General features: G+C 55.4%; 1 pseudogene; it reads left to right on the top strand.

Moving 5' to 3' along the window:
• Positions 1–1110: 1110 nt before the first annotated feature.
• Positions 1111–8642, top strand: LOC128845896 (fibrinogen-like protein 1-like protein; annotated as a pseudogene).
• Positions 8643–9134: the final 492 nt, after the last annotated feature.

Genomic DNA, 9134 nt, shown 5'->3' with positions numbered 1-9134 from the left:
CTGGACTCAGCTGGAAGTCCTGGTTTCTTCTCAGTGATCCCTAGAGCTGAAAACACTGTGAAGCCGGTTTACCTGGGCACCATAGAGCCGGTGCTGTGGTGAAAGACAGTACAGGGGGGAGCAGCAGCGAGGTTCCCCCTAGCCAGGGAAATCACTAAGAGCTGGACTCACTCCGGGATGGAGGCCCCTCACAGCATGGCATCGCAGCTCCAGGCAGAGACGGCAGCATGGAGCAGCAGCGGTGCAGAGCAGAGGCAGAGGCATCCCTGGCCCACCCCTTCTCTCCCTGGGGCAGGAGGCCAACCCCCCCCTCCCCCCGAAAACCCCCTGAACTCTCAAACTCTGCTGAGCTGGGCCCGTAAACTGGGTAAGGGGACAGCAGAGGGAAAATGGGAGGGGTGTGCCAAAGGGACATTCGTCCATTGGACTCTCTCATCGCAAGCTGGGAAACTGAGGCAAGGGGCTGCTGCCCAATGGATTGTAGAGCGGGCGTTTCACTCACAGTTCACATACTGCTGAGTCACTCTTGTGGTGGTTTCCCCAGTTCATACTGCGTTTCTTTCTCCTCTGAATAAAAGTTCTCGTGTGTTAGACACAGACTCAGTGCTCGCAACGGGGCAACAGCTGCCTGTTAGGAGGGTGCTGGTCAGTTTCCCAGATTTCTGGGAGGGGCGCTCCAGCTGGTTCTGCTTTGCAATGCTAAGAGGAACCCCGAGATCCTGATTCTCGTCCTTGTCACTGCCAATACCACCTGGCACAAGCGTTACACCCCCATCACGTTCTGCACAACCCCCGTTCCTGCCATCTCCTCTGGCTTGATCCTCTCCATTTAGTGCGTCCTTCGTCTGGAAGGCCGATGGTACGGTAATGCAGCAGAGTCCCACTGAGAAATTAAATCCCTGGCTCACACCTGCCCGGCTTCAGAAACGTTGGCATTCTCGGGGAGAAGGGAGGGAGCCCAAGAAATCTGGTATCTGCGGTAAATAAAGGATGGGCAGACGTTCCAGAGGGGGCTCCCTCCCTGCCCACAGGCCAGGCTTGAGGCCAGCGGTTGAGAAAGCAAGATAAGCTGGGTGTGGAGTGGCGCTTTCCCCATAAAGGCATGGAGCCCCGGCTCTGGTTTCTGATGTGGAAGTGGGGGACGCTTCAGGGTGCTAACTCGCCCGCTCAGCTGCAGCGTCAGGATGGGTGAGTTTTATTGAAATGCCCAGTATTTCACACAGCCTGGAGATGTAGGGCCAGAGCCTGGTGGTGGGCACCAGAGCCCCAGGCGGTGTGGGCACGTGGGGGAGGTGCAGTGGCAGGGCATGCTATGTGGCCCCTGTGGGACACCATGTGCCCTGAGTGCCCGGGCACAGGAAGGAACGTGCCCAGACAGACGCAGTAACTACCGCATAGAGAGGGGCAGCCTGCACTCCTCTCAGTGCTGCCCCTCAGCCCGGGCAGGTGCACAAGGGGGAGGGGAGCCCTGGTGCATCCTCTGCTTTCCCGACCCTGCCTGGCACAAGGCACAAGGGCCGGGGGCGCAGTGAGGTACATGCTGCATTTCCTTTGAAACGGAGCAGCATTTCCCCCAGCAAGTGCATGCTGCAGCATGAGCCTGGCTAGCTAGGAGTCTGGCAGTGTCTCCTGGTGGGTAAAGAGTGCCCCCGGGGCCATGGGGTACCAGGAGCCTGGCGGGGATCCCCTGCCCAGCGCTCTGCTGGACCCTAGGCAGGAATCCTCCCGCCCTGCCCCAGGTACCTTTGGGCATTGGGGCCAAAATACTTTAGAACACAAAGGAACTAGCACAAGCCATGTTTTAAAAATGGAGAAACTGAGGTATGGTGCAGTGTAATGAGTTTTCCAAGGTCACAGGTCGATCTCAGGCCCTCTGTGTCTTAGACTATTAGAGTGTGTGAACGGCTGCTAGCTGGCAGCGTCCCGCTCCTCTGGGGCGTCAGGAGAAGGGGAGGCGTGTTTTCAAGGATGAGTGACTCCAGATTGGTATTTCACTTCAGTTCCAAACATTGTAGTTCTGGCTTGTCAGACTCACTGAAATCCTTCTCCTTTAAAGCGTTAACCCTTTGCCTGCCATGGGGTTACGCCTCTCTCCTCTCTCTCACAAGGATACCTGAGATTGCTGGCAGCGTGTCACAGTTACTTGGGCTGTGACATTGTCTGAAGAATTTGGGTCCAGGCAGCTCCAAAAAGAAGATGTTTCCAATGAAATCTGTTTGGGGATCATGTCTGGGCAAAGTGTTTCCATTGCAGCAGTGTGTTTCGGTGTGTCGTTTACACGGTGTTCTCTCTCTCTCTCTCTAATTCATTTGCACGTTTGTATCACGGTCACTTTTGGGGTTAGTTGTGGACTTTCTAACTTTGCAACACCACATGAATACAATGATGGCTGACAGAAAGCACGGTGCCGGACTCCAGTGTGGCTTTAGCCTGTTCTGGTTTCACACACACACACACACACACACACACACACACACACACACACACACACACACACACACACACACACACACACACACACACACACACACACCCTGCCCGGCCCGCCCCACCCCGCCCCACCCCACAAAAAGCTGCCATTTTGCACCTGTCATGGGCCGGCAGCAGCTATAATCAAACTTGGGACCTCTGGAGCTTCACACATGAGCCTCTGCTGTAGGGTTCTCAACCTATTTACCATTGGGGGCTGCATATGCCGTGCTCTGCATTATGTGGGCTGTAGCTACACAAGATGTAATACCAGGGCCGGGATAGATATACCTGGGGGAGGGCGGGGGGGTGAATGAGCCGGTTTCTGTCCAAGAGTCTGGATTGCTCTGGGCTGCTGATCCCGGCAAGGTCATTGTGAATCCCTGCGCTGAGTGCTGAAGGTGGCCTGGGAAAAGCATGTGTGGGGCGGGGGAGGGGTGTCTATGTTAATCCCGGCTAAAATAAATGGCCATGCCCTTGCTAGGGCAGCGCTTACAGTGCACCCCTCAGGGACCCGGCTCCATTTTGAACTCTTTTTGGCCAGGACTGTGGCCCCTGGCGACTCTGCCCACTTTAAGCCTGGCCTGAGCTGGGCCCACAGAACAGCTGCAGTGTCAGCAGCGTGTCCCCCTCTGGGCTGCTGGGCTGCAGTGCAGGGGGCAGCATGCCTGGCGTGGGGCACACAGCAGCTCTGCGCCCTCGGCCCCTCTCACCTGGCACTCATCTGAGGGGGGCAGAGCCCTGCCGGAGGCTGCCAGCTGCTGTCTCTGTGTGGGTGAGCGGGCACTGCCCTCCGGCTGGTGGTAGTGACTGTGGACGGGGGGAGCTGGGACGGAGGAGGTTGGTCCGAGCAGCACTCCCCTTGCAGCGGTGCAGTGCGGGGAGAGAGGAGGCAGCTCCTTCCCCACCACAGGGAGCGCTCCAGCCGGCCCTGACCCGCCCGGGACCCGGGAGCCAGGCAATCGGAGCCCCAATCTTTGAATGGTTTTTACCATGCAGCTGGGTCCCAGCTGTGTGCTAATCGGGCCGGCTGCAGAGACGGAGACAGTGGCCGGGCCGGGGGAGAGGTGAATGGTGGGCTTCACCCCGTCTCCAGAGACTTGGGCCCACCCCGCCCATGCTGAGCCCCTTTGAACATCCAGCCATGTCCTGCGGTGCCTACCTGGGAGCTGAGCTCTTCTGAAAATCTGGGCCAGTAGTTGAGCCCTTTGAAAACTCTGGCCTTAGCGTCTAAGGGTAACATTTTCAAGAGTGGCTAAGTCACTTTAGTGCCTAAATCCCAGTGAGTTCTAGTGGGATTTAGGCACTTGTGAAACTCTCTCCTGGTCTCATGTCCAGCGGTTTCTGTCCCCTGCAGGGTTCCAGTCCAGCTCTCTCCTGCTTCTGTCTGCGCTGTCCATGATGGCGCTCCTTGGCGTAGCCCCCGTGCAGGGCAACGGGGCCCTGGACAAAAGAAGGTTGAGAGGGGTGAGTAGAGAACCCGTCGGAGAGCTTCTATCATCTGCCATATCCGAGATCAGGGCATCGTGGGCCTGATTCTGCTCCTCTCCCCCATGCCGGGGTCACCCCTAGATCCACTTATCCACTGAATGCAGCTTCCCGCCCCCCAGCCAGCGCTGGGCCCAAAGAAACGCTGAATTCTCCGAAGGGTTCGCAAGGCCGGCCTGCGCTAGTGAGCCCACTACTCCCATTCGGAGGCCTCCAGCGCCTGGGAATGGGCCAGCCGGGGTGGGGGAGGTGCTGCTCGACTGGCTGTTTGCTTTCCACAGCTTCGTTATACCTTTCTCTGGTAATGGCTGCCAAGCCGCCGGCAGTGACTGAAGAGCGCTGGTGCCAACCGCAGGGCAGCGTGTGGGAACCAGGCACCCCCCCAAATTGGCTGGGAGTTTTACCCTTCCATCTCACCAACTCCTATACTAGGGCTAGCCCCGGCTAACAGCTGGGGATCTCTCGCTCATGCCTAGAAGCCTTGCCCCCAGAGTCCAGGCAGCAGGGAGAGCCAGTTCCTCCTTGTCAGGGGTTTTCATTCCCTTCTCCCCACACCTCCAGTGGCTCTGGGAGCTGCTCAGGGGCTTGCCCAGGCAGGCCAGGGGCCGAGCCAGCTCCAGAGGTGGCCCTGAGCCCCTGCCCCTGCTGAGCTCAGCAGCTCCTCCCCCTTGGCTCAGCTATGGGGGAGGGGGGCAGAGCTGGTGGGGCACACAGGGGGATTGTCTGGGGGGTAGGGGAGCTGGGGGGCTCAGGCTCGAGGAAGGACCCTGGGGAGGGGAGGGGCAGTATAACCACAGTGCTCTCATTCTACCAGGATAGTTCGGGACAATTTCCGCCCCAAAGACAAGCCCCTCGATAGGATGTCTGGAATTTTCAAAGGCGCCACAGGGAGTTGGGTGCCTAAATCCCACTGAATTCCAATCACTGTCGGGTGTCCAACTCCCTTAGGCTCTTTGAAAAATCCCATTTAAATTGTCACTGATGGGTTTCATAATTAACATTCGCTGAGATGGATCTGGCAGCATCTCCCCCACCCTCGCCAAACGATTTCTTCAGCAGTACGGACTCAGGAAGGATACAGAGCCTTGCTTTACACTTGACTCATCTCCTCAAGGTTTCTTCAAAACCAGCAGAGCAAGAAACTATTATTATTTAATTTTATTGATGTAAGCAGAGTTAGGATGAGCTCTACCCTGACATCTGGTGGTGAATTATGGCGAGTGTGGAAAAGAACTCCAGGGGCTGATCTGGTTTGCAGAGGCACACCCACTCGCCTGGCATAAAACAACAACAACTCAAAGTGGTTACTTTGGCTGGTGTGGGATCCCCAGTTTCTCTGTTATTGGGGCAGGAAGAATAAAGTTTTGTTACCCTGATTCTGTGAATCAAGGCCAGTGGAACTCTTGTATGACAGAAGGACTGAGTGAGTCCTTCACCATTACCTAAGTAGCACTTGCTTGACAAGGGGCATGGGTTACAAAACCCAGTGAAGGGAAAGAGGATGTGAACAGGTATTTATATCTGATGGTATGGGCTCTCTTTGAGGGTTTGAAACACCAATTGCAGTACCTTCTCTCTCCACTGTTGAATGTCAGAGCTAACTTTGATTCCATTAGGAGTCTAGTTACAGACTGCTGAGCTGAATTCACTTTGGGCCAATGGTGCACTAGCCCTGGGGCTCCCCTACTATGAGCTGAAATCGCTAAGAGCTGAAATCACTGAGACTGTGTTAACTAGTGGGGGAGCCTGAAGCTGTATTGCTAAGTGGCTGGTAGAGCAGCTAGCAGAGTGGAGCCTCATGGGACGGTTGGAGCTGAGCGGCTCACAGGTCAGTGAGCAGAGCGGAGCAGCTGCTAGAGCAGTTCGTGGACGGCGGGAGCAGCTCACGGGATAGCTGGTGGAGTGGAGCACCAGCGGCTTTTGGAGAAGGCTGCGGCGGAACCCCATGGAGAGGCAGCTGGTCGGCCTCGGATCACATAAGGTGCCTCTTAACACCCTGCGTGCCTTCCTCCCCCCCTCCCCCCGCTTGAACTCTGGGGCTGCACTGACCAGGGACAGAGACTTTGGGGGGTTGTCGGACTTTTGGGACTTTGGCGATCCTTGTGTTGCTGGACCCAAGAGACTTTGGGGTTGTTGGACTTTTGGGACTTTGGTGATTCTTGGGTTGCTGGTTTCAAGAACCAAAGGGAAAGGACACAGCCCAATTTGCAGGGGTGGGTTTTTTTGCTCATGAAGCCTGTTTGTGGTGTTTTTCCAATTTAATGCTGATGTTGTTTACCTCATGTTATTAAACATTTTCTGTTACACTCAGACTCCGTGCTTGCGAGAGGGGAAGTATTGCCTCTTAGAGGCACCCAGGGCGTGGTATGTAATTGTCCCAGGTCACTGGGTGGGGGCTCGAGCCGGTTTTGCATTGTGTTATTGAAACGGAACCCCTAGATACAGAACCCGGCCCTTGTTGCTGCCAACTTAGATGGGCAGAAGGGTTACACCGATAAAATGAAAGTGTAAGATCTGGAGCCGGATTCTGTGACCAGGAATGGCCGGGGCGGATTCTGTGGCTGTAGTATTGTGAAATACACAGGACCTGCCTCTAAAAACCCAGGCTCCAGTTACCACAGGCAGATTTGAGAGAGCTAGCTAGCGCTCTCTCTCCCCCCCCCCCACCTGCCCCCTTAACCTGATGTTCGTGGCATTTCAGGGTTCCCCAAAGACTGCAGCAACATCCCCAGGGACAGCCCCAGCGGGGTCCATGTCATCCAGCCGGCAGGCTCTCCCCCTCGAGTGGTGTGGTGTGACATGGACACCGAAGGCAAAGGCTGGACCGTTGTCCAGAGAAATTCTTACAACACAGAGATCACCTGGAAGGAGTCCTGGAGCACCTACAAGTACGGCTTTGGGAACGTGCAGAAGGATTACTGGCTGGGCAACGAGTACCTGTCCCTGCTCACGCGGCAGAACATCTACAAGGTCCGCTTTGTCGTGGAGGACAAATCCAACAACACCCGCTACGCAGAGTACGACATCATCAGTGTCGAGGATGAGCCCAGCGGGTACCCTCTGAGGCTGGGCAGGTACTCTGGGGACGGCAAGGACTATCTCACCACCTACCACTCCGGCCTGGGGGGCATACACGACAACATGAAGTTCAGCACAAGTGACAAGGATCAGGACCAGACCAGTGGGAATTGCACAAGTAGCTATGGAGGCTGGTGGTACGACAAGTGTCAGAACGTCCTGCTCAATGGGAAAGGCTACATCTACTGGGCAGGGTTCTGTAAGAGTGGGGAGTGCAAGTCTTCCCTCATCCTGGTTAAGCCAACAGATGTGTGCTGGGTCCGGCAGGAGGAGCCCATCCTCCTTGGGAGCCGGCGCCGCTGAGAAGGGGAGACCATATTAGATCAGACACTGAGCGCCATCCCCCACCTAATCAGTGCAGACCCTGCAATGCCTCCACTCTGCTCACCCCCTTCCCTGTTGGCTTCTGCACGGTAAATCCCCTGGAATAAACGCTGAGAGCTGACCCCGCCGGTGCGTTCGAATGACACAAAGAGTGTGATTGGTGTGTATAACTGGACCCCCGCTTCCACTCTGCCTCGCTGGAAGCCATGTCACTCACTACGACTTTAGACCCACATTTACCTCTGCTTTTCCCAGCCCTGCCACTGCCCCCACCCCCACCCCCCACTCTGCCCATTGCAGGCTGCGCTTGGTGCCCTCCCCAGCCAGCCACCCCTCGCCAGGCTGGAGCATGACGCTGCAAGCGGGGACATCCTCAGCCTGTCCCGGGCAACCAGCTCGCTCAGCCGTTTTGCTGCCTGGGGGCTCCCTGCCAAACCCAGGGTTCCCCTGCACCATTCACCCCAACTTGGGGTCCCACCCACACCCCAACTCCCTCCTGAACATGGCTACCCCTCCCCTTCCAAAACAACCTGAACTCTTCATATGCCACAGCCCACCCCGCCCCTCCCCATGAGCCACCTGGCAGCAGTGCTCTCCATCGGACCAAACTGCTCTCCGTGTCGCCCTCCCACCCCCACCCCCCAGGGCCAGGCTGTCGCTCTCTGGGGCTGGACCCCGTCTCTGACTGGGGTTTCAGAACTCCTGCTTCACAGACGTATACAGAGCACTGTATAACCAGAGTTGTCATAACTATAAAGGGAAGGGTAACAGCCCTCCTGTGTACAGTACTATAAAATCCCTCCTGGCCAGAGACTCCAAAATCCTTTTACCTGTAAAGGGTTAAGAAGCTCGGATAACCTGGCTGACACCTGACCCAAAGGACCAAAAAGGGGACAAGATACTTTCAAATCTTGGTGGGGGGAAGGCTTTTGTTTGTGCTCTTTGTTTGGGAAGTCATTCGCTCTTGGGACTGAGAGGGACCAGACATTAATCCAGGTTCTCCACATCTTTCTGAACAAGTCTCTCAGATTTCAAACTTGTAAGTAAACAGCCAGGCAAGGCGTGTTAGTTTTTACTTTGTTTTCTCAACATGTAAATGTACCTTTTACTAGAGTGTTTACCTCTGTTTGCTGTACTTTGAATCCGATTTCTAACGCAGCGTTTTGCTCTGGCCTATTGCTCTTTAAGTTTGATTATCCTGTAAAGTTATTTTCCATCCTGATTTTACAGAGATGTTTTTTACCTTTTTTCTTTAATTAAAAGCCTTCTTTTTAAGAACCTGATTGATTTCTCCTTGTTTTTAGATCCAAGGGGGTTGGATCTGTATTCACCAGGGAATTGGTGAAAGGTTTCTCGAGGCTTCCCAGGGAAGGGAATCCACTTGGGAATGGTGGCAGTGGACCAGATCTAAGCTGGTAGTTAAGCTTAGCAGTTTTCATGCAGGCCCCCACATTTGTACCCTAAAGTTCAGAGTGGGGAAGCAGCCTTGACAAGAGTCTAGTGACTCTCTCACCCTGGGCTCTCCCCAGTATAGACTCTTGTTCACACTAGTCAAATGATGTTCAAATGCTGAGAAGGAGCAGGGAAGAGGCGCAGAAATGACTTGTGGCCTGGCCAGCACACCTTCGAGCAGGCAACCCGAGGGGCTGCAGCTAGTCAGCTTGACTAAGCAGTTCCGAGGTCTGTCATTAAGGTCTATAGTCACCCAGCAGGAGGAGGTAGCTGCATTTCAGGTTTTTGCTCTAGCAGACAAAGGTGTAAGGAGAGCTGGCAAA

Source organism: Malaclemys terrapin, chromosome 12 (assembly GCF_027887155.1).
Source record: "Malaclemys terrapin pileata isolate rMalTer1 chromosome 12, rMalTer1.hap1, whole genome shotgun sequence".
Taxonomy (NCBI): Eukaryota; Metazoa; Chordata; order Testudines; family Emydidae; genus Malaclemys; species Malaclemys terrapin.
The sequence above is the reverse complement of the archived record's forward strand: the minus strand, read 5'-3'. Positions and strand labels throughout refer to the sequence as shown.